The following is a 25906-nucleotide window of genomic DNA, read 5'->3' as shown; positions in this document are numbered from 1 at the left end:
ATGACAAAACAGAGCTCTCCACATAGGCCCCAGCTTTTCTAGAACACAAGGTCTAAGTAAGCACACGCCTTGCATTAAAAACTGGCTAAAAGACTGTATTAAAACAATAACCTACAAGGATACATTGTAAAGCACAGGGAAATATAGCCATTATTTTATAATTTAAAATGGAGTATAATCTATAAAAAATACTGAATCACTATGTTGTATACCTGAAACTAATATAATATTATAAATCAGCTATAGTTCAAACAACAAATAAACTCAGACTTGCCAAAATGCCCACAGCCAATACTGCCTTGGAATTTTCTTAATCATGTTAGTGTGTCCAATAAAATTATTTTTTAAATCACTAATGATTTTTTAATTGTATCCAAATTTTGATTCCATGGTTGCTGAGGGAAAAATGGAGGTCAAAATAAAGCAACAACCAGAGATGGAGCCAGAGCAAAGATGATAGGGCTACTGGGCTGCAGGTCTGTGCACGAGGCAAATACTCGAGTAGCCATGATCTTGAGTGGCTTTGTGCCAACTGCCATGGCCTTCCCTTAGTTAGATTTACTTTTGCTAATTACCTAGGGAAGAATTCAAAGTGATATAAAATATCTTCCAAATAGGGGCAATCAACAGATATTTTTTGTCCTTAATGACTTTTATATTTTTGTATTTGGTATGCCTATCGAACATCCATACCAAATAATTTTTCACTGAACACTCTTTTTAGAACAACATCTAGGAGGACTTCCCTGGTGGCGCAGTGGTTAAGAATTCACCTGCCAGTGCAGGGGACATGGGTTCGAGCCCCGGTCCGGGAAGATCCCACATATCGCGGAGCAGCTAAACCTGTGCGCCACAACTACTGAGCCCATGCGTCACAACTACTGAAGCCCGCATGCCTAGAGCCTGTGCTCTGCAACAACAGAAGCCACTGCAATGAGAAGGCTGAGCACCGTAAGGAAGAGTAGCCCCCGCTTGCCGCAACTAGAGAAAAGCCCGCACGCAGCAACGAAGACCCAACAAAGCCAAATAAATAAAAATTTAAAAAGAAAAAAAAAAATCTGTACTTCTCTTTGGAGCACTTTGCATGCTCAGGGTCTCACTTTTGCCTGTGTAACTCACACTCCTCATTTGGATCAAATTCAAATGTCTTTTCCTCATCTTCCAAACTACGTATCAGCACCATTCCCACCTGGTCTCCTAAGTGTTCTGACAGCATGCTACATGAGTGCTTCAGAGTAGCCAACGGATTGTAAGGAAATAACCACTATGCAATTATCTGTGCAATGCCTGCCTCTCTTGTTAATTCAGAAGCCTCATGAGGACAGGGACATTGTTAGCCTTGTTCATCATGGAATCCCCCATGGAACTGCCGCATGGTGCCATTGTTTTGTGAACAGGCTTGTGTCTTTGCTATCTTGCTTTCACTATTTCTATTCTACGTTATATTAAAAAATGTTTACCAGAGTAAAAGAGTGCAAAAAATTTTAAAGGGAAAAGAATTTTTAAAATATGATTTATTCACAGACTAGCCACATAGAAAATCCAAGAAAACCAATGAGTAAATCATTATAATTAATAAGATTGTTCAGCAAAATTGCTAGATATAAAATCCATATATTAAAAAACAATTATATTCCTTTATATGAGCAACAAATTATTAAGAAATCTGATTTTAAACAGTTACATTTTTTTAACTTTTTATTTTATATTGGAGTATAGCTGATTAACAATGCTGTGACAGTTTCAGGTGCAAAGCAAAGTGACTTAGCCGTACATATACATGTGAACAGTTACATTTATAAAAGCACACATAATAAGGGAGCTATGACTGAATCTAATAAGCACATGTAAGGCTTTAGAATAAAATACTAAAACGTTATTGAATGTCGTAAAATAAAACATATATAAATGAGAAATATATCATGTTCATATACCTGAAGGCCCTAAAGGCAACCCTTACACATTAATCTATAAAATCAAAGCAATTTCTATCAAAATCTTAGTGTTTTTGATGGAGTGTGGCAACTTTATGCTAAAAGGTATGTGGATAAATTATAGGTCAATATCTGTCAAGGCAATTTTGAAGCACAAGAAGAAGAGAGGACATAGCTTAACTGATATCAGGTTTTACTATAAAGCTAAAGAGATTTAACAGTGTATATAGTTGAAGGGATAGACAAATAAACCAAAGTAACAGAATAAGTGGGCATAAAATAAATTCATGTACCTATGAGAACTTACGATATAAGAGACTACAAATCTGTGCGCAAAAAATAGACTATTGAATGAAGTACAGAGAGGTAACTGGCCATCCACATAGAGAAAGGAAAAGAAGATCAGATCTCTATTTCTCTCCAAACAAACAAGAAATTCTTGATGGATTAATAACTTAAATTAGATAAACAAATATCTAAAATTTTAAAGCCTAATACAGAGAATATACTGATGAAATCAAGAGTGGGACATAAAATAAAACTATAAAGAAAAAAATTAACGTATTTGAACACATTAATATTGAAAATTTTTATAAGATAAAACCTATCATAAGCAAAGTGAAAAGAAAGTTACAAATGGGAAGAAAATATTTACAATCCATACAAAAAGGAATATTATTCAATATACTAAAGGAACATGTACAAATTGATTTGTAAGAAAAGAAGACAAACAGAAAAATGAGCAAATTATATGAACAGGCAATTGAAAGAAGAAACTTATATAAACCTATAAACACATCAAACATATACTATATAGGGCTTCCTTGGTGGTGCAGTGGTTGAGGCTCCGCCTGCCGATGCAGGGGACACGGGTTCGTGCCCCGGTCCGGGAGGATCCCACATGCCACGGAGTGGCTGGGCCCGTGGGCCATGGCCGCTGAGCCTGTGCTCCGCAATGGGAGAGGCCACAGCAGTGAGAGGCCCGCGTACCGCAAAAAAAAAGAAACATATACTATATAAACTTAAAAGCATATAATAATCAGGGAATCACAAATTACAATAATCAGTTATTTTATGCTTATTAAAGATTGTCAAAAATCAATAAATCTGACTGATTTTAGAATGTGGGAAAACAGTAATAGAATAGTAAACTGAAGATCTATTTAACACTACACAGCTGAAGATGGATACAATTTACAACCCAGCAATTTGGTTTGTACAATTAGGTTTGTACCCTAGAAGAACTCTAACACATTTTCATAATGTGACATACGTAAGGCATAAGGACATTCATTGCAATGAAGCAAGATTCACACACACACACACACACACACACACACACACACACACACACACACATCATCATCATCATCATCTTCAATAACTTGTGAATTTTTTAAGATCATGTCTTATTCACCAGTGTAAGAGTAACAAGAGTCTCTTGATAAATGTTTATTGAAAAACACAAATGAATGAATGAATTAGCACAACATGCTAAGTGTGCTGCAGACTCTAAAGTGTCATTGGAAGCATTTAATTATTATAGGACATTTCGTTAAGAAATTTAAAAGTCAAGTCAAAATATGAAGTTTAGAAAAAGGACCCTAAAAACATTACAGAAAGATGGAAAGCAACTTTACTGGGATCTCTCACTTATGGTGTTTGTATCAGGAAACCGAAGTAACAAATGATTACTACTTTATTGAGATATTCCCTAGTGCTTGTTCTGAGAAATGTAATCGCTCATAAAGAAGATTTTTTTTAAAAAACAGCTATATTCTTTGCCATGCACTGGTCCGGCTTTATCATGTCTTACTGAGAAACTAAACTTAAAAACGTTTATTGAGCTATATAATTTCATGGGATACATAAAAGTGATGATTTTTAAATGTTAATGTATGTCATCTCTGGGATTTCTGAAGTTTTTAAATGTTTAGTCTTATTTCATCGATATCAGAATTTATATTTGCAGAGAAGTGTAGCTTCTGGTCTTAATAAATGGACCAGCATAAATTCATATCTACCACTATAGGCAGAGCATGACCAAAAAGCCTGTTACATAGCCTTCTGTCATGGACCGATCATTGGGCAAGCATCTATAAAATTTCATTTTCTACTTACTAGCTATTTGGATCCCCAGCGTTGTGTAAGTCATTTCTGAACTCTACATCTCAAGTTTTCTCATCTGTAACAGGCATTCATGATCCTGGTCTCCACCTCAGAGTGTAGTTAACAGTCAAAGGAGACCAAAGAAGGTAACTGGCATGATACTAGTCTGCTAGGGCCACCACAACAAAATGCTACGGACTGGGGGGCTTCAACCCCCAAAATTTATTTTCTCAGTGGTCTTCTTTCTGTGTGTTTCTCCATTCAAACTTTCTCATCTTTTAAGGATATCAATCATATTGGATTAGGGTCCACCCCAATGACCTAATTTTAATTTAATTACCTCTGCAGAAATCCTATCTCCAAATGTAGTCACATTCTGAGTTACTGGGAGTTATAGGATCTCAACATAAGAATTTGGGGAGAAACAATTAAGTCCATAACACAGTGTCTATGACAAATCTTTACTGTTGAAAAAAGGATATTTCTTTAAACTCTACCATTAAAACCTGAAAAAAATATGGCATTTGTTCATTTATGATCAGCTTAAATGACTACATGAAGCCATAAAGTATGTGGATGAGAAGCAAAAAGATAAGAGAATTGAGTAAGGACTTCCTCAGTCCTGCTCAAGAACTTTACTTCTTTGGTTTTCCTCGCTTCTGTGTCATCAGTGTCTTTTACTCTACTAGTTTATCCCTGTCACCTTGCAAATATGCCTTAGTATAGTGCATTCCAAAGTTTTTAAACTGTGATCCACATGAGGAAACGTATTTTATATTATGATAAAATATATACCTATACATATGTGTGTGGATACGCAACTATTTGTAAAGGTTTCATAATAATATATCCCATAAAAATAAAATTCTTACCTTTACCACATGACATGTACCTTGATAATTTTTTGTTTTATTCTATTTAATTTTTTAAATGATTATTGAAACACACTAACATTGTTTTAAGACCACTAATGGTTTACAAACTTCAGTTTGATAAACTCTGCTCTAGGCTATCACTTTTTTTTAATGGTTTTATTTATTTAGTTAGTTAGTTATTTTGGCTGAGTTGGGTCTTTCTTGTGTTGCCCGGGCTTCCCACGGCGGTGGCTTCTCTTGTTGCAGAGCACAGGCTCTAGGCACGCGGGCTTCAGTAGTTGTGGCTCGTGGGCTCTAGAGCGCAGGCTCAGTACTTGTGGCTCACGGGCTTAGTTGCTCCACAGTATGTGGGATCTTCCCAGACCAGGGATCGAACATGTGTCGCCTGCCTAGGCAGGAGGATTCTTAACCAACGCGCCACCAGGGAAGTCCCAAGGGTATCACTTTTTTTTAAAGCAAAACGAAGCCTTCCCTTACTGCATATGCCCTCCCCGCTCATAAACTGCCATTTTTCTCTGCTGCCCTTCTCAACCAAACTTCTCAAAAGAGATGTCAACAAACACTCTCTCCTCCTTTTCACTTTCCATTAAGCAGTTCAGATCACTCCCACCTGGCCTCTGCCCCAGCCACTCCACTAAATCTTCTCTCACAATGGTCACTAGCAACCCCCGTGTTGCCAAATCCAATGGAAACATTCCAATCGCCTTGCTCAACCTCTAAATAGCCCTCCATAAACTGGCCATTCTGTCACTCTTAAAATACACTTACCTCTTGGCTTCTGAAACAGCAGCTTCCTGGTTTTCCTGCAACCTCACCTCGTACATCTCAGTCACATTTTCCTACCTGGCTTCCACTACTTTACCACAGCAGATGATGATCAGGGCCCTATCCTGGAACCTATCCTCTTCCTAATCTAATTTATCCTATACTCTGTCAAAAACTAAGGTAAATATCATTTATAGTCTATAGAGTTCCCAATGTTTATCTCCTCCAGAATTCTTTATAATCAAGACTCATGTATGCAGTTGCCTACGTGACATTTCCATTTGCATATCTTATATGAGACTCAAACATATTTCCAATCTCATGATTCTACCCATAACTTACTGAATTTCCAGAGTTCCTGACTAAATACAAAACCACCTACCCAGATACTCCTGTTCAGAAATCAGGAAGTCTTCCTTTTCTTTTCCTCTCTCCTCTACACATGTGATTCACCAGCATGACCTCTCTCTTCTCTCTTCAAACTATATCTCAAATTTCTTTCTTGGATTCATGATTCCTTGCTAACTAATCACTCACTATTTCACATGTCCCCAGATATCAGCAACCCCACCGCACACTCGTTGTTTTCCACAAAGCAACCAAAGTAATCTTTTAAAATGTGAATTAGATAATATCACTGCTTTCCTCCTCTCCCAAACATACATTCATAATGCCTGGCACTTACTAAGAATTCAACATTTTTTAAAAGAATGAACAAAAAATGCATTTGCCATGCAGCCTTGGGAGAGACAAAGAAACTGAAACAAATGCTTTAAAACTGTTTTCTTGCATATGTGGCCAGGGGAAAGAAGAAAAGGAAAAGCAGGGATTTGTATAAAAGTGTCATCTCTGGAGTGTTCTGATGTGGTTCAGTGAAGCCAACACCACATACCCTTTCAAATTATTTGGAGTATAAAAAGATCGAAGTTGCCAGGCTATGTGTGTACAAGTTACCTTCCAACTATTTAATAGAAATGTAATGAATAAAGTTGGTATGTATGTCCTTCTCTGTGGTTCTGGAGCTAGAATGGTAAAATTTGGAAGATGGATACTAATAGTTGTATAACATCATGGGTTACCACTTACTATAAATACTCCATATTTCATTGAATCCTCACACCAAAAAAAAATGGATTTTAAAGATAATTATCGGGCTTCCCTGGTGGTGCAGTGGTTGAGAGTCCGCCTGCCAATGCAGGGGACACGGGTTCGTGCCTCGGTCCAGGAAGATCCCACATGCCGCGGAGCAGCTGGGCCCGTGAGCCATGACCGCTGAGCCTGCGGGAATGGAGCCTGTGCTCCGCAACGGGAAAGGCCACAACAGTGAGAGGCTCGTGTACTGCAAAAAGAAAAAGAAAAAAAGAAGAACAGTGCTCTTCTATTTACAATAGCCAAGACATGGAAGCAACCTTAGTGTCCATTGACAAATGAATGGATAAAAACCATGTGGTATATATACACAATGGAATATTACTCAGCCATAAAAAAGAATAAAACAATGCCATTTGCAGCAACATGGATGGACATGGAGATTATCATATTAAGTGAAGTAAGTCAGAGAAATACAAATATCATATGATAGCACTCATATGTGGAATCTTAAAAAATGATATAAATGAACTTATTTACAAAACAATAATAGACTCACAGATATACAAAACAAACTTATGGTTACCAAAGGGTATAGTGGAGTGGGGGAGAGATAAATTAGGAGTTTGGGATTAACATATACACACTATTATGTATAATATAGGTAAACGACAAGGACCTACTGCATAGCACAGGAAACTATATTCAATATCTTGTAATAACCTATAATGGAAAAGAATCTGAAAAAGAATATACGTATCTGTATATAATACACATATTATATATATATATGTATAACTGAATCACTTTGCTGTACACCTGAAACTAACACAACATTTTAAGTTAACTATACTTTAATTTTTTAAATGGTAAAAAAATAAGATAAGTATTAAAAAAAGATAATAATGGTACCTAACTGATAGGGTTGTGAAGAAGAATAAACAAAAATAATGAAAGAAAAGAGATAGTGACTGGTACATAGGTGGCGCTAAAAGAATGTGTGATATACCTGAAATGAACACCATATTGTAAATCAGCCATATTTCAATTAGAAAAATAATGTATTTGGGAAAACAAAAAAGAATGGTGCTCTTCTCGCTACTGTACACTGATGGTCCTAATAACATTTAATCCATGTGAAAATTTGTCACTGTAGAGGGGTGGGAAAACCCTAAAGATTTGGGTTTGAATTCACCCCTTAATATTTCATGAACATGACAAGTTCCTTTTTCTCTGAGTTTCTATTTTCTAATCTATAAAATGAGGAGGCTAAAACGATGTGCGATATAAACATACGGGGGAAAAGTGCCTGGCACATACTCAGAACACTGTAGGCCTCCATTCCCGTCAGGTTTACTGAAGAAACAAGCAAGGCCTTTTGCTCTGGATTTGAAGTGAGAGAGAAAGGGACATATATAGTGATTCCAGTTTGCTTGGGATAAAAAGTAGCACGGTATGTTTGTTACATGCACCAACTTAAATACTAACTGCATCATATATCAATATATAGAAAGTAAGAACAGACAAAACTATACTCGTCATTGGTATTTACCCCCAGATAATTCTGAATAGCTCCTTCACTAGGTAGGATTTCCATTAAATCCAACAGAATGCAAAGGAGTTAAGAAGTGAACACCTAGTGTATTATATGTCTACTCCGCCCATTTCAGTATGTGACATTTCATGAAGGATAACACTGGCATCTAAACATGCAGACCAGGACTTCCCTGGTGGCACAGTGGTTAAGAATTTGCCTGCCAATGCAGGAGACACGGGTTCGAGCCTTGGTCTGGGAAAATCCCACATGCCACTAAGCAACTAAGCCGTGTGCCACAACTACTGAGCCTGCACGCCACAACTACTGAAGCCCACATGCTGCAACTACTGAAGCCCACGCACCTAGAGCCCATGCTCCGCAACAAGAGAAGCCACCGCAATGAGTAGTCCGCGCACGGCAATAAAGAGTAGCCCCTGCTCGCTGCAACTCGAGAAAGTCCGCATGCAGCAACAAAGACCCAACACAGCCAAAAAATAAATAAGTAAAAATAAAATAAATGTGCAGACCAAAGGCAGCAAAAATGCAAACAGTTGAATAGAGTTTATTTATAAGGAAGGCTGCTGGTTTCTTAGCTCCAATGACAGTCGCATGCAGGTGAGTTGCTCAGGTTTGAAACATAGGTTTAAATTCCTCCAAAGGACTCTTGAGGACCTGTGCTGATGAAGAACTAAGCTCTGAGGCAAGGGATGTGTTTTTATTAAAAAATGTTACAAATATGAAGAACAATTACTCAGATTGCTTGGTTTGTGGGATCATTTCATCACTGCCGTGTTGGATGAGGTGATTTGGGAGGCTCCTCCTGCCAACAAGATTCCATGTCATAGATTTGTTTCTTCAAAATTATCTTAACTCCTAACCTGAGTTTTGCTGTAATCACTTTCCAAATGTCCCAAACCTGACTCTCTATGCACAATTGTGTGTTTTGAGTGTTCCTTCTCTTAGATACTCAGCAGAGATATATAAACATCTGGAAATGTAATCTCCTCACCAGGTTGCCTATGTGAACCACAATGGCACAGCCAAGAGAGCTAGAGTCCTGTCCATTCTCATCTAGGGTGCAGGGGAGGAACATGCTTTAAAATGCACACTGACACGGTACGAACTAAAGATGCAGAGAGCCCCAAAGTCTGACCATGAGTCAGAGAGGCAATCCTCACGTTTCCATGAAAGAAGCATAAGCTACACATTGTACCTAATGCAAAAAAGCACACAGTTAATAGAAAAAACCTGCACTGAATTGCAATTGTCCTCTACTTTTAAATAAATAAAGTAGTTATATTTTTATGCCACATTTAATTTGCCCAGCCTTCACAGGTTTGGACAGTGGGTGCCTACAAAAGTAGTAGGATTCATTAAGGTTGAATAAGACAGGAATCCAAAGGTGAGACAAATATTGAACAGGAATGGGAAGCCTCTGAAGACCTAAAGACAAGGTGATTTGGCTTTTTAGAGAAACTTGAGATACGCCAGGCCTGAGATAATGAAGTCCCTGGAGTCACAGTATCTACAAACACAAAGACAAAATCATATTTGGCAAGTGTAGTCATGATTTGGATGTAGATTTGAAGTCTTGTTAGTCACAGTTTTCTTTATTTTATATAATAATAGATGTTTTGTCCTATTAAGGATAAGGGATACAGCGAGAGGAAAACACAGGTAGGAAGTATTGCAAGATGAGTTTGTCCCAAAAGAGATTTTCAAGTTTGCAAACACTACACTGTATGTATGTGTGCAATTTTATAAAAAGGTTTTTAAAGGGCTCAAAATAAAGGAAAATGGCTGTCTAAAGTTACTAACTGCATCACAATTCTATCATAACCCCCTCCTAAAACAAGAGGAAGGAGGTTTATTAGGTCCCAAACTCACACATAACCTGAGAGCATCCATATGTATTTCTATGAATACAGATATTACAATATGAAATAACTGGTCAACTTGATACTTTAGGAATTGGAAATGCCTTTTCCTCTTAGCCTCTTAATTCAGGCAGTAGGATTTTTTTGAAATCAGAAAAAAAATCAATGTAAGAAGAGACCATTTAGTTTTTCTGATTTTAGAAAGTAAGACTAAAAATTTGTTAGCTTTTTTTTTAAAAAAAAGATTTTTAAAAAAATATTTATTTATTTATTTGGCTGCACCCGGTCTTAGTTGCAGCACATGGGATCTTTAGTTGCGGCATACAGGATCTAGTTCCCCAACCGGGGATCGAACCCAGGTCCCCCTGCATTGGGAGAGTGGAGTCTTAACCACTGGACCACCAGGGAAGTCTCAAAATTAATTAGCTTTATTATGAGTGGAAAATAGGGCACTTGGGGAATAACATACAAGTTCCTTTATCTTTCCCTGTTCTCTCTTTCCCTTCTCTCTCTATTCCTCATCTTTTCCTCTCCTTTTCTTCCTTTTTCTTCTTTTCTTTCCTCTTTTCTTTTGCTTTTCTCTCTTGTCCATTCCTTTTTTAAATGTATGAGTCTGAAGGACAGTCCTAGAAGCTTTCTTCAAACAGTAGCAGAAATATGTTTTAGAACACTATATTTATCTTCATTATAATTGGAAATTGTTCATGGAGAATTGTTTTTGATTCAGAGCAGAAAGAAAAAGAAACAGGACAACGTTCGTTTAGTTTTAGTTTAGAATCTCTATGTAACATTGTCAGGGTATTATATTAAAAACTAAACAAATTCACAAATTGAATGAAGTTATTTTAAAAGACGAAAAGAACAGAATAGCAGCTATGTTCTTGTAAGACCACTTAAAAACAAGAATCAATTTTAGTAATTTTGCAACAGAAAGTATCATATTGCAATGAATTGCATTAATTCAAGATTTTCTTTCAAGTTGCTTATTAACCAAATTTCATACTCCACTGTTAGTGCTTGCTACAGATGTACGATTAGAAAGTTAATATATTCATTTCTGGAGCTTTTGGTGAATAAATTATTCTAACAATATTTTCCATTTTATTCATCTTTTACTCTAGAGTGATTATAAGAAGGAAACTACTGAAGAGGCTTTCAGGTTGCAAATATTAATCATTTAATGGTTTTCTTTTATTTATTTTGATGGTATTTTATAACAGTTTCTCTGATGGAGAAATAATCTCTTTTTATATTTGCATTTATGACTCTTCTTGCCAATTAAAAACCACAGAGATGTTAACATCAATATGAATTGATAAGGAAGTCATAGTTTCTGAATTTGACCACTGTCTCTTGCACCAAAGAAAATAAACAAAGAAAAGTATACAGGAAAGATTCCACCTGAACAGAAAACCAAGGAGGCCCAAATTGCCTGAGGTGGAGAACACGATTTTTTATGGATGCTATAGAGGTTCTCCTCCAATCTTAGGATTAACTAAAAATGGATAAAAGCATTATTTCAAGCTTCAGATTTTAAAAGCCATACTACATTTTCAAATAGTCCTGCAAACAATACACGTCTGGTTATCTTAGATGCTTCCCTCAACATTCAATCCATTCATTCATTAAGCAAATACTTTTTGAGAATATTCTTTATGCCACATACTGTTTTAGGTGTTTGGAATGCATCAGTGAGCCAAACGGGTAAACATTCCTGTCCCCGTGAAATCCATATTGTAATAGGACAAGGCAGACACTAAACAATACACAAAATAAATAAATAAACTACATAGTTTATTAGAAGGTGATTAGTACTATAGAAGGGGAAAAAAGCAAATCAGTGTAAGGAAAATCAGAAACAGGGGAGGTAAATAGGCTGCAATTAAAATAATGTGCTCACTTCTCATTGAGAAGATGACATTTCATTAGAGATTTGAGGAAGTGAGGGTATTCGCCACATGGAGATCCACACAGGGTATTTCAAGCGGAAGAAACAGCCAGGGCAAAGACCTGAGGCAAGAGCATGACTGTATGTTCAAGAAAGATCCAGCAGGCCAGTGTGGCTGAGGGGAGTAGGGGAGTGGGAAAATGGCATGAAGAAAAGGATCTAGAGCATGTTGGGCTTTGTAGCTGTAGGAAGGACTTTGGCTTTTCCTCTGAGTGAAACAGAATCTACAAGAAGGTTGGATCTGCAATGATATACTGTGGTCTTACATGTTTAAAGGGTCACACTGACTGCTATATTTAGATTAGCAAAAGCAAGAGTATAAATAGGGACACCAGTTAGGAAGCTCTGTAGGTGAATGCAAGAGTTGATAGGTAGAGACCAGGGCGGTAAAAACAGTGATCTTGATAAATAGTTGGCTTGTTGCTATGTGCTGAAATTATAGTTAACAGCTTTCCTGATGCAGGGGATGTGGGCTATGACAGAAAGGCAGGAGCCAAGGATGACAGAGATCTGTCTCCAGTTGTAGATCTCATGAATCGACCATTCACATTTCTCCCAGAGGACTCTAAACTACAAACTTGACCATTGCCCCCATGGCTTACATCTCTTCAGTGACATTCTGTAACCTATAGGGAAAAAATGGAAACTGTGTATATGCCCTTTGTATGTCACTTAATTGACCTGAATTTCACAATTGTTTTCTGTCCAAATGGAATAAGAATGACTATGTCATAAGATTTGGGGGAAGATCAAATGCAAAAATACATACTATATTTTTTCTATGCTACATAAAATTTACTGATTAACAGAAATAGGTGTATTTTTAAAGTATAGGTAAACTACGTTCCAATAGTTTATTATAAATAATTTGTAAAACACAGGAAAAAATCAAACTTAGTTCATTAGAAACTAACAGAAATTTCATTTTTTATCATCTAGCATCCTTCCAACCAATTTTCAAGCTGATAAGTTTGGAAAGGGTCTCATGACTGGGTTAGGCATGATTATGTTCTGACCAAAATATATTTAGAATACATATTAGCAAAGAAGTTAATACTGTCAAGCAAAGATCATGAAATAAGATATCTATCTAAATATGCCTGATTGAAGCCAGTATCACTGTACCCTCCGTGTATCAGCTCCCCACTAAACTGGACTCACGCATCTCGGTATTATCCAGAAGTAACAAATTAACAATATAAGTAGATTCAAGACATGGATGAAGCATCATTTATTAAAGTTATCACCAATACTTGTAAGCACAACCATAGTTTTAGTCAATTTTATTCTAGTCTGCAAGTTGTTAAAAGCATAAATGAAATTCATTTTATATGAGCACATATGAATCTCTTTAGTAATTAAGAACTCATTCCTTCAGATTGTGTTATGACTCCCAAAGAGAAAAACATAAGAGGTCTATGTAGTCTCATTACAAACCTAAACACTATTATAAAATGCCCTAAACTCTCCAAGGGAAAACTCTTTCTCAAACAATATATTTTCATTTTAATTTAGTAAATATCATGCCATTATCCTAAATATGTGGTATTAATTTTAACTACCCATTTGGCCAAGGAAGTGTCTAATTTAAAAAAAAAAACACTTATTTCCAGAGATTTCAGAAAATCTAAGCATGACGTTGATCATAATTATTCATCACAATGGTAAAATCACAGAAAATTTTAACCCAGAATTAACAGTGCTCTCAAGATTGGATCTTAAGTGTTTTAAAATGCATACAAACATATAATGCATATACAATAAAATACGACTTATCACAATTAATGAAGATTAATTTTGCTTAATTGCTTAATTAATTTTGCTTAATTTGATTAATGTGCTTAAAAAAGTCACATTCATGTATTTTTGCTAAAGTGCAACTTTTGATTTTCAAAAGAACCAGTAATAATAATTTAGAACATCCCAGTTATTCAACATTACATAGTTGAAAACACTGATGCATTTCTTTTAATAGTTTTTCAGTGAGTTTGGAAATTGTTCTACTTATTTTCCTCAAGCTCTACTGTCACTTTTAGAAAAGAAATTTGTTAGTTGAGCCCTGTGGTTTCAAAAATACATTTTCTAAAACAAGGTAAAGTTTTATCCTTCATATAAATGAAACCTTTTGACTGTCAATAGTCATTAAAGTAGTAAATATCCTTGAAATCTGAAAATGTGTTTCTCTTTAAAAACGGCTTGCCATCCTACGGTTTTTAAAAAGTGGAGATGTTTAAAAGAAAAAGGGTAGTACTATTTGAGACTTATGCTTTTGACTAGGCTTATTTCTCATGATGATGTAGGTGGGAGAAAAAGGGGGAGGTGTGGAAGAAATAATTAATATTCATAGGGTCCTTGATATACGCACACATTGCTCTAGCACGGATATCCTTTTGTGTCATTTTTGTTGTTGTTGTTTTAACATCTTGATTGGAGTATACTTGCTTTACAATGGTGTGTTAGTTTCTGTTTTATAACAAAGTGAATCAGTTATACATATACATATGTTCCCATATCTCTTCCCTCTTGCGTCTCCCTCCCTCCCATCCTCCCTATCCCACCCCTCTAGGTGGTCACAAAGGACAGAGCTGATCTCCCTGTGCTATGCGGCTGCTTCCTTACAATAGTCCTAGAGGTAGGCAGTATTAACAACATTTCCCCAGGTGAGGAAACTGAGACCCAGAGAGATGCAATAATATGAACAAGTCAAACAGAATCAGTGGTAATATCAAGACTAAAGTCAGATTGTCTGACTCCAAAAACCCAAGAGATGTCCACTCATCCACACTGCTTAACTGAAGTGTGAAGAATTGAAGACACCAGCACAGCACAAAGATCATAGATTCAGAGTGGCCAGCGTGGGAGACAAGATTCTACAGAGTTGATTTCCAGCCATGGGAGAAAGTTTGTAGAGTCGCATGAAGCATCTCTAACTAGACCCAACCAACAGTGGATATGATTCATATGAATAAACGCTAAACGTTTCAAATCTCTAGACTTAAAAGTTTATAATGAGTAATGTTGGTTTGATAATGAGTAGACACAGGCTTAATCACACTCCACATATCTCATTTCTTAAACCCAGCCGTACCCATCAGCACACTGAAAATATCTTTGCAACCATCAAGCTCACTGTGGGCACAGGGCTCCAAAGCCCCGCTTGTCTCTGCAGCAAAGGAGGCCAGAAGTAGCTGCTGCCTAAAAGATAGCTGAAGCAGAGATCACACTCCATCACAAATCAAAACGCACAAATCACTCAGTCCTGCTCAGGTCAGATGTGATGGAAGAAACTGAGCTGACACGACACTATCATCTGAGTATTAAAAAGATAAAGATATAATTTGGTACATATTTCATATAAAAAACTGTGCTGAGATCTTTGAGGATGTAAAGACAAACCTAGCTCAGGTTCTGTCACCAAAGACTCCAAGGCTAGGGAGAGATTTTGCATACATAAATCACATAATTGGAGAGAGCAATGATGTTTAATAAAAATCATAGATCAGACTGTGCTTATTTGACATCTATTATCGCCGAACCACTAAACTATATATGACTCAGATATCATCTTAATTCTCCCAAACCGAATAACATACATATTATCACTTCTATTTCATAGATGAGGAAACTGAAGCTCAGAGATATTAGTTATCACACCGAAGACCAATATGGCATAACTGGTATGTACTAACTGGAACTCAGGGCCCTGGAAATACATAGCCGGAGCTCCACATTTCACTGTCTTAGAGATGGAGAGAGAGGATTCAGCCAGTTCACGGGGGAAAGGGACTATTCTAATGTCTCAGCAATAACTATACTTGGAGGAGAAGACACGTGAGCTGAGCACTTAAAGACAATGTTTACACGCAGGAGGTTGGAGGAGAGGGACATTCCATAGTGACCCTGCATAGGCACGGAGGAAGGAAAGCAAAGGGCTAGAATGCAGAACAGAATGAGGCTTGGTGTAGCTGGGGCCCGGATACAGATTGATTATAGGCTGGCTCGCAATGTTGGAGAGGCAGGTGGGCACCCTGTTACAGGAGACTCCGAATGCTGGGATGAGGTGACTCCCTGGCGCTGCGGACGCTGTGGGGCCCAGGAGGTCTCAGCAGATAAGGGAGCTGACCAGACACAACGGAGGAAGATTAATCTGGCAACAGTATGGGAAAGTGAGAAAATTTATAAGACTCCTTTAGGCTTACTTAAGTTCAATCAACCTTATCTAGGCCATTCACAGAAACCTTTCCCAGTTTATTAAAGGATTTAAATATGTGATTTTCAGGAAGAGTAACTAATAACAAATTATTATGTTTTTGTTTAAAACCATGCCTATGAGAACACATTTATGCTAGGTACCATTTTAGATAGACCCAGAATTAGTTTTAACTAAACCACAGCATTGCACTACTTGGTAATGTTCCAAAATAATGATATAGAAAATTCAGACTTCCAAAATTATACATCTGTGCTGCATATACACAGGCTCACCCACACAGCAATCGCACTCTCTCTTCTTCCTCTCCCTCCTTCTCTCACCCTCTCTTTTTTTTCTCTTCCCTCCTCCCTCCTCTAACCCCTCTCATCTTTCTCCTTCTCAGACTCTCTGTAAGAACATGGGTTCAATATTATCACTAAATAATCAGAAACATTAGCAGATAACGCCCTCACATTTTCTAAATAGGCACTCATTATGGATATGTGAAATAAAAGATGATGACCAATTGGCAGAAATATGTAACTATCTTATCCTAGTCAGAATATAGCATCTTGCACCATTACATCATATGGCAATGCTATTAATTTTTCATTAAGCATATGCTTCAATAAGTAATAGTATTCTGACTTACTGTATTGTGACAGAGGGTGGAGTGTGGAGGAAGCAGAGCTCCATAAGCCTTTTGGTTATAACATTTCACACAACGGTACCGGCAACATTTTCTTGGAATTCAGCTAAATGACAACAGTTTAAGGGATACACTATAGACTTCAGATATGGATAATGGAACACTTTCATGCCTGTGTAAATATTATGACATGCCACCAATGCCTTTAAACAATAGACAGAATGCTCTAACAAATATTCTGTTCCTAATGGCCATGAGATGCATTATCTATTTGTCACAAATAAGCTAACACAACTGTGCTATATTTTAAATTTTTTCCATCATGTTAATACTCAGACAGCTTATCCTCTTTTTGTTCTTGAAACTTGAAAGCAGAACCCTTTTTATCAAAGCCAGACATTATGCATTAGAATGAAAGGAAAAAAATTCCCAAAGATGGGTGTAAAGGATCACGTACAGATTGACTGGGCAAGGACTTGCCAGTTAAGAGGGCTGTGTGAAAACAAAGTCCCTCCAACCACTTTTTCATGGGGATGATCAACATAATACAAAACCAACATCAGTGCCTGTATCTAAATAAGGACTTCTGTAAGACTGGAATATCAGAGAGCCATAGGGAAACTTTAAGGAAGGAGATGGTCTTTCTCCCCTGCCTACGTCCTCAACCACTTCCCACCTCCAAACAATCATAGAAAATAAGTGAAAGAACATGCTAACATCCCATGACAGCTCTAAGCAGAAAGACAGTACCAGGGCACAGCCAACATAACAAATTCAAATCAGAAGAGAGATTTCTCCATTAGTAAGTAATCACAAGAAGCAGAAAGTATAATGCCTCCCCTTAAGTCCTCCCCCAAGTAGACAACCACAACAGCATAAATGCTAAACAGTGAGACCCCTTGATTTGGTGTCAAACGCAGTGGAGATTCCTTCCAAAGCAAGCAGCCATGACAGGCATGAAAAACAACGGAGCAGACTGAGGAAAATCAGTAAACCTATGAGAAGATACTATAAGAAAGTAGGGGACCATCGAGAGAACTGAACAAATGCCTCTCTGAAACAGACTTTACAGGAAATGTGAGAACACTGGAGGAAAGTTCTATTGGAGTTACCTTCCTTTATCTCATATACTTGCATCATGTAGTAACACAATATGATTTGAGATTCACTATATAATCATATTGTTTCTACGAAATACCAAAAGTGAGCACTAAGAATGAATGGTTGTGTTAAATGGAACACACAATGGGCGAAATTAAAGATACCGGGTTGAATATTACAAAAATCAAATGTGGGGGAAAACTGAAGTGATTCAAATGAGCTCAGTGGAGAATGATTAAGACAAAAAATGTGGACAGAATGGGACATATGGAAGACATATTCAAAGACCGAATTCAAATGAAAAAGAAATGTGAAAAAGAGAGTAAATGCAGTTATAACAGAATGTAATTTTTCTCAGCTAAAGAAAGATTTAAGATTCCAGGGTAGGACTTAAGAGCTACTACAAAAATAAATTTACAGGGGAAAAAAACAACTAAATCCCATTAAAATCAAGGTCTTAGCTTTCATTTCCAAGATTAAAAAATCCTACAGGGAAACAAAAAATAAGAGAAGGTAACCTCAAAAGAGCTAAACTAAACTGGACTGGTTTCAAATCTGACTTTCACACAACCAGATACCAGAAAACAATGAAACTGAAAATCTTCCACTCTTTTGAGAGAAAAACAAACTATGACCCAGGAACTAAACACCCAGCACATTCTGGATTAATTGACAGTGTATAAGAGCAGTAGAAAGCTATTCGCTCATATGCAAATTCTATCAAAGTATTCAACATTTTATCTTTTCTGCAGGGACAAAAGAATAATTAGAGGCATGTTTCACCTAACCAAGGGAATAAATTAAAAACTCAAGGATCAGAAAGTTAGGTTTGAAAAGAAGAGTTAAATCTCACTGATTTTCTTTAATATTATCTTTAAGCTTAATGCAATGTCCAAAATACACCTTCAACTAGCTTTTTTTTTTTTTGGCAGTACGCGGGCCTCTCACTGTTGTGGCCTCTCCCCTTGCGGAGCACAGGCTCCGGACGCGCAGGCTCAGCGGCCATGGCTCACGGGCCCAGCCGCTCCGCGACATGTGGGATCCTCCCAGACCGGGTCACGAACCCGTGTCCCCTGCATCGGCAGGCAGACTCTCAACCACTGCGCCACCAGGGAAGCCTTCAACTAGCTATTTTATATATTATAATAATGGCATTAAAAATCATAAATAGAAAAATGCAATATTATCAACAGAAATGGGAATATTATAGAGTAACCTAGGAGGAATAAAAAGCATGTTAAATTACTATTTTACATAGTACACATGAAAGAAAATCTCAGAATTCTGGACGATTAAGGGTTAATTTGCTTTGATTATAAGCAAAAGATCCCCTTATACACTATCGATAGGAAAGAAGGTGATACAACTTTAAAGAGTATAGTTTGGCAAGGTAGACCAAAAATCTTAGAAACCAGTGATACATTTTGCAACAACAGTTACATTTTTTATTATGTTCAGCAAAACACAGTTTAAAATAGCGTGACTTTGGAAACAATAGGAAATTGGCTAAATAAAGGACAGGGATTTAATGAAGCTAAGTATAGCACTGGGGAAATCTTCACACTATATTAAATAGTGGAAAATGGGGGTTTCAATATGCTAAATGCATAAAGGTACAAAAAACTCAGATTGACTGGTTTCTTTATGTGGTCCTATATTTTCCATATGAGTAACAAGGAAAATGTATTACTTGTATAAACAGAAAAATTAATATTACAAATAATATCATTTACAAAAGCTGTGGGTTATACGAAAAGCATTATAAGTATGATTCTCTTGTTATGAAAGTGGCTTGATCTTGTCAATCTGACACTAAATTTGGAATTGGAAGATGGGAATTTGAATCACAGTCTCAACTATTTTTAACTAAGTTGTGTTAGCATGGTCAAGTAATACCCCTCTCCAGACCTCAGTTTACTTATCTGTAAAATAGTCTTTTCCTATGTCCTTTTATTATAATGCTAAATAAACAGAGTGACAGGAACACAGTCCAAATTACCTCTAAGGTCTTTTTTAAACTTTCTTCTGTAAAATGCACAAAATGATAAAAATTAAGTATAAAACTTGGAGCTTGTACCATTCATTTTCAGTCTAGATTACCTCTTCCAAGTGTGAAGAGGCAGAATTACTGTTATTCTAATAGTAACGTGGCATTTCCCAAAGTGTACCCACATATCACTAGGTTCTCAGAATATGAGTATTATAAGATAAGGGCTTCATGATAAGACAATTTGGGGAAATACAGATTAATAACAGGTTTCTTTACCACAAAGCTCACAGACACTTTATTATATGAATGGAATTCTGACTGCAAGGGGGTTAAACTTTTGACCATAGATCTCCATTGTTCTTTGGGCCTCTTGCAAGGCTCATATTCCGCAGACATGCTATAGGAGGTGCTGTCATACAAAGAATGCCTGTATTCGATCACAGATGTGTGTATTAGTTCAGCTGTGACAAGGGGGTGAGATAAAGACCCTATTGGAATGAGAACCCCAAGGTAAATGGGAAGGCAGAAAAGGAGGGAGATGACAAAAAGAGACATTCTCTCTCACCCACAGCTTTAGAAAAGGAACCTAAAGAAATTATTGTTGAAATATACATTAAGTGATTGTAATAATGGAAAGAAGCCATTTCTTATGGTAGAAATATTTGTTTATGAAAAGTCATCATGGTTTGTGATGACATAACAGAACACGCTGCTTACCTGAAACTGTATCTATTTATATGGAAGTTTCTCACGCCCAAAAAAATGAGACCTAGCCAATGTTCTTCCACTTTCCCCAGTAGTGCAGAATGGGAGATGAGCGAGAAGGCAGATCCACCGCAAGGATAGTGGAGAGTTATACAGTTACAACTACCAGACCTCCGCGGCACTCAGAGCAACTTCCAATATGTTGTAAAGGCAAGTATTTCTAAAAGAAAGTGTGTTTTTGGAAACCAACATGCTTTCCACATTCAATCCTTTAGTGAGTTCTGATAAGTGAAATATATAATCAAAGAGCAAAATACTTTTATTTTAAAAGACTATTTAGAACTGTTAGATTGTTCAGTTTCAGTTTTCAATCAGCTTATAATAATGAAATAATAAATTATATGTATTAACTATATGAAGGAACCTAACTTAAAGTGGGATTTTGTTTTCATTACTTAAAAATAATATATATATATTTTTTTTAATAAGTGAGTTCTTGCCAAGTTAAGTCGAAAATTAAGCATGATACTTTCTCAACCTACTTTCAGGAGTTTTTCTGTGATTATGCTAGAAATTATGATGGAATATATTATTTGCTTATCAATAATCATGGAAATTATTGGTCCTTGGGAATTTACATAGTTCACTTTGAAGATTAAACAGTTATCACTTTAAAATATTGAAGGTTAATATCAGATACACACTACTTCATATAAAATAGATAAACAACAAGGACCTACTGTACAGCACAGGGAACTATATTCAGGGACTTCCCTGGTGCTCCAGTGGTTAAGACTCCACGCTTCCAATGCAGGGGGCCTGAGGGTTCTATCCCTGGTCGGGGAACTAAGATCCCACATGCCACATGGTGTGGCCAAAAAATGAAAAAAAAAAAGAACTATATTCAATAACTTGTATTAACCCATAATGGAAAAGAATCTGAAAAATAATAGATATATATGTATAACTGAATCACTTTGCTGTACACCTAAGACTAACACAACACTGTAAATCAACTGTACTTCAATTTTTTTTAATATTAAAGGTTAATAGATATTATTTTGCTTAAGATGAAAGTAACAGCAAGAATGCAGACTAAATTAACTTTTTTCAGAAGTAATTATCTCTACTATTATTAAATACCATCAAATTGTAGTCCACACAAGCTAAAACATATTTTGGTTTGGTTTTGATTTAGGTTTTGTTTTTAATCTCATGACAGAACCAGTAAACAGATTTTTATATGAAAAACTCTTCTAACTTTTCCCATTTCTATTTTCTGAGTTAAGGAAGGTTAATTGATCATAATGTCTACAATGACCCCATGTCTTCGGGGGGCCCACAAAGTGTCTGCACTCCAGATTACTTCCACATTAATATTCTACCATAGAATAATGTATTAACAAATCATTGTGGTCTTATGTCCTACTAAACCAACAGATTCCATTCTCATTAGCGTCCTTCGAGCATGTACTCTGAGCTAGAGTGTCCACTAGATGCCAAGCTCTATGCTTGTCATGTGATTTTTTTTGTCATGTGATTTTTCATGGTTTTTCATCCTATGACTTGGAGGTCATAAGAACCATTTTCTCAACAAAAACGGGTCAGAGAAATTAGCGAAACATCATTAATGGGTTCATTTTGTAAAGCAAAATATTATTCACGTAAACAATTTATAGATTGACAACCCTCATTAGTACTGAAATATCAGTTTTAAGAGCCTCTGTCAATCAGCTCCCTCTCATGCCCAACCCTTCCTGATTCTACGGATCTATGTCTAAGCACACGAGGTGTGCCCTGCTTTTGCATAAATCAGTATTCTACCAGTGGGAACATGTAATACAGCGTTCTCAAGTTTTTGACTCAGTTTATCTACTCTTTCACATTCTGGCTCCAAAGATATCAAAACAACCAATTTAATGTTTGGAGAGCAAGAGTAGTAAAATACAGGTCTAGGTTTGTATTGCACTAGCAGTGAGAAAGTACTAGATTTATTTTCTTTAAATTTTTAGCAATGAGATTTCCCTTAGAAAAAAAATTATCTTGACAAATACAATTTAGCCAATTTCTACTCAAATACTGACGATAACATAAAAGGTATTTCAGCATTAATAACAATAATACATTTGGTAACTGTTCTTAATATGGCTATTTTAATCTCTTGTCTGGGAATTTCATCTGAAACCTTCCAACACCACAGAATAGTAAAAAAATATGGTAGTTAACATATGTCAGAAATGGATATGTTTTCACGATACTTATTGCTGTTAGTGAATTTAACTTACTGAATTCTCCATACTGCATCAGAATCTTATGGTTAATTGGTAAAAACAGTAAAAATAAGATTAAAGCAATAAAAATAATGTGAATATGTTGCAGTCTCAACTTCTAAAAATTATAATTTCTATAAGAGGATAAGTAATCTAAAGAACTGATGAAACCAGTTTTCTCATATAAAACCATACAGATGACTTCATAAATGAACCACGAAAATATTCCCTTGGAGAAAATGGACTTACATATCTTTTAGATTCACCTTCAAATTTTCCACATTTAATATGAGAGTAAACAGCCTCAGGATACATCTCCCTTTCTCATCCCTGCTTAATAGCATAGGCATGACTAACAGGAATAAATGTGTAGAATATTCAAGTCAGAAGGAAGCTTGGAAATAACTCAGACCTACTCCACTTTTTTACAGATGAGGAGACTGTGATTTAAAGAGTAAAGATAGGGACAACAACTTTGGGGAATACAAATTCCATCACAAATACCTTCTCAAAAACCATGCCCCCAAACATTTTCCACTACTTATCTTGGATCTTCAGTCTCTCCAGCATCATTCCCTTAGGTATCCATACGTGGTCTATCATTTCCCTTCTGTAAAAAAATGTACCCTTGACCAATTAGCTTCCCTCAAACTTAACTCCATTTCTCTGCTCTTCTTCATAACCAGCCTCCTGGAGAGACTTCTCTACACATTTTTCTCCACTGTCTCACCTTCTGTCCATTTCTCTACCTACTACAGCCTAGTTCTTGTTGACATCTCTCTAGAAGGCCATTTTTTCAAGGTTAGCAATGACCACTATAGGACTATAGTTCTCCTTCTACTCAACCTCTCAGCAATATCGGCACGGTTGACGCAAACTTTTTCATTCAACATTTTCACCTCTGGACTTCTCTAACCTCCATGTCTCCTTGGTTCCGTCCCTGTCTCTCTGTCACTCTTGAGTTTCTTTAATGTTTCTTCCTTCTCTGTCCAATTTCTAAATGTTGATTGTCTTTACGCATGATCCTGGGTCCTCCTTTTTTCACCATCTATACTCTTTTCCTACATGATCTCATCCTAGATGTCTATATGCTGATGACTCTCACCATCTTCATGCTGATAACTCTCATGCTTATACTTCCAACCCTAGACTGGCTTCCTGAATTATATACCTAACTCCACCTGGGTTTCTAATGGGCATTTCTAACAGAACTCCTAATGTGCCACCATCCAAAAAACTGCTCCCACTTTCAGTCTTCCCAATTTTGTCAACAGCACTATCATCTACCTGTTTCAATAGCCAGAAACATAAGGATTATCTCCCCCATCCAATATATTTAGAAGGCCTACTTGATTCATTCTACCTCTACAATATGTATTAAATACAACTTCATAATTGTGTTTGCTCCCGACAGCCTAGTCCAGGCCACCACAATGTCTTACCTACATGACTCCAACAGTCTCTTAACTTGTCTCCCCTCCTCAACTTTGGTCTCCTACTAATCCATTCTTTAGGTAAAAGCATGATTTAAATACATCCTGGTTTGGAAAGCCATCAGTGGTTTGTCATTGCACTTAAAACAGATCCCACATTCCTTGCCATGCATTTTGCTGTCTCAGGAGCCTGTCACCCACCCTTCCTCCCCCTGGAAGTGTTCTTTCCTCCATGGTTTGCAAGGTTTCTTTTCTGCTTCCTTTAGATTTCAGGTTAATTGTGACCTCATAAAGGAGGCCTCTGCTGGTCTCTCCTTCAAGGAGGTTCTCCACTGTTGTTTGTTCTGTCACCTATAGTCTTCATTACATTTCTTACTGCTTGCAGTTATTTTACTCATTTTTTGACTTACCAATTTCTTTCTGGGTAGTTCCTTCCTAGATAGAGTGGAATTTCTTAGGAAAACAAGTACTTATGCCTACTTACTATTATATCCTACATTTACATACACTTATTTGGGGAGAGCAAAGTTCTACTCTAGACTCTGTACCCAAAAGACTAACTCAGGTTCCATTATAACACTCATGGCACAGAAAATATTATCTATACACCCTGACTTCATATATGAGATCCTGATTCTGCCATTGCATTTATTTAAGAGGGACACGGCAACGTTTCCAGATTCCTTTGACAGGGGAAACAGGTATTATCAATAACAATAGTAACAACCACAAAAGCAACAACCAACACCACCACCACTAAAAGCCTCCCATTCCTCTAGCCTGGAAAAGAATATATCAAATTTGAGTAAACGTGGTGAAGAAATCTTGGTTTCCTCTCATTTTTTCCCCCTGGGGGAGAGGTGGGGTTAGTGAGTGGTACTAACACAGCTTTTAGAGTCCTAATGACCTTGGTTCATATCTTAACTCTACCACTTAACTAGTTCCATGATAGAGAAACTGGGCTAACTCTCATCTACTGAAGGAAACAGGGATGGCAATAATCAGTTTAGAGCATTTCTGTGAATTAAATTACACTACACTATATCACCCTTGGCTATGGTCAATACATTGAAATGTATTTTTGTTTTATCCCTGATTTTTTCTAGTTTATTAAATACACTGATTTACTCTAAATATTGTCTTAGAAATTATTTATCATGAGACTATTCTTCAATAACAACCCAAAAAAGTGAAACTTATCCCTTGATTCATATATACCTCTGTTTACTACTATCAGACTGTTGGTGTGATACAGTATATGAATATGGATGGAGCAGCTCTAATCTCTGAACAAAATACATGAAAAATATTTCAGTGAGTTTCCCTTAATAAAATAAACATTTTCCACTGAATTTCTCAATATATCCATGAGATGCAGCTAAAAATCTTTGGATACCAAAGCTTCTAGATGAATTTAACAAGTGATTTTGAA

General features: G+C 36.6%; 1 protein-coding gene across 3 annotated transcripts in view; it reads right to left on the bottom strand.

Annotated features, from left to right (window-relative positions):
• Window positions 1-25906, bottom strand: part of NRG3 (neuregulin 3) — a 1057689-nt gene that overhangs the window by 917269 nt on the left and 114514 nt on the right. The gene's annotated exons all lie outside the window — the stretch shown is intronic.

Source organism: Neophocaena asiaeorientalis, unplaced genomic scaffold, assembly GCF_003031525.2.
Source record: "Neophocaena asiaeorientalis asiaeorientalis breed wild unplaced genomic scaffold, Neophocaena_asiaeorientalis_V1.1 scaffold517, whole genome shotgun sequence".
Taxonomy (NCBI): domain Eukaryota; kingdom Metazoa; phylum Chordata; class Mammalia; order Artiodactyla; family Phocoenidae; genus Neophocaena; species Neophocaena asiaeorientalis.
This window is presented reverse-complemented; position numbering and strand designations above follow the sequence as displayed.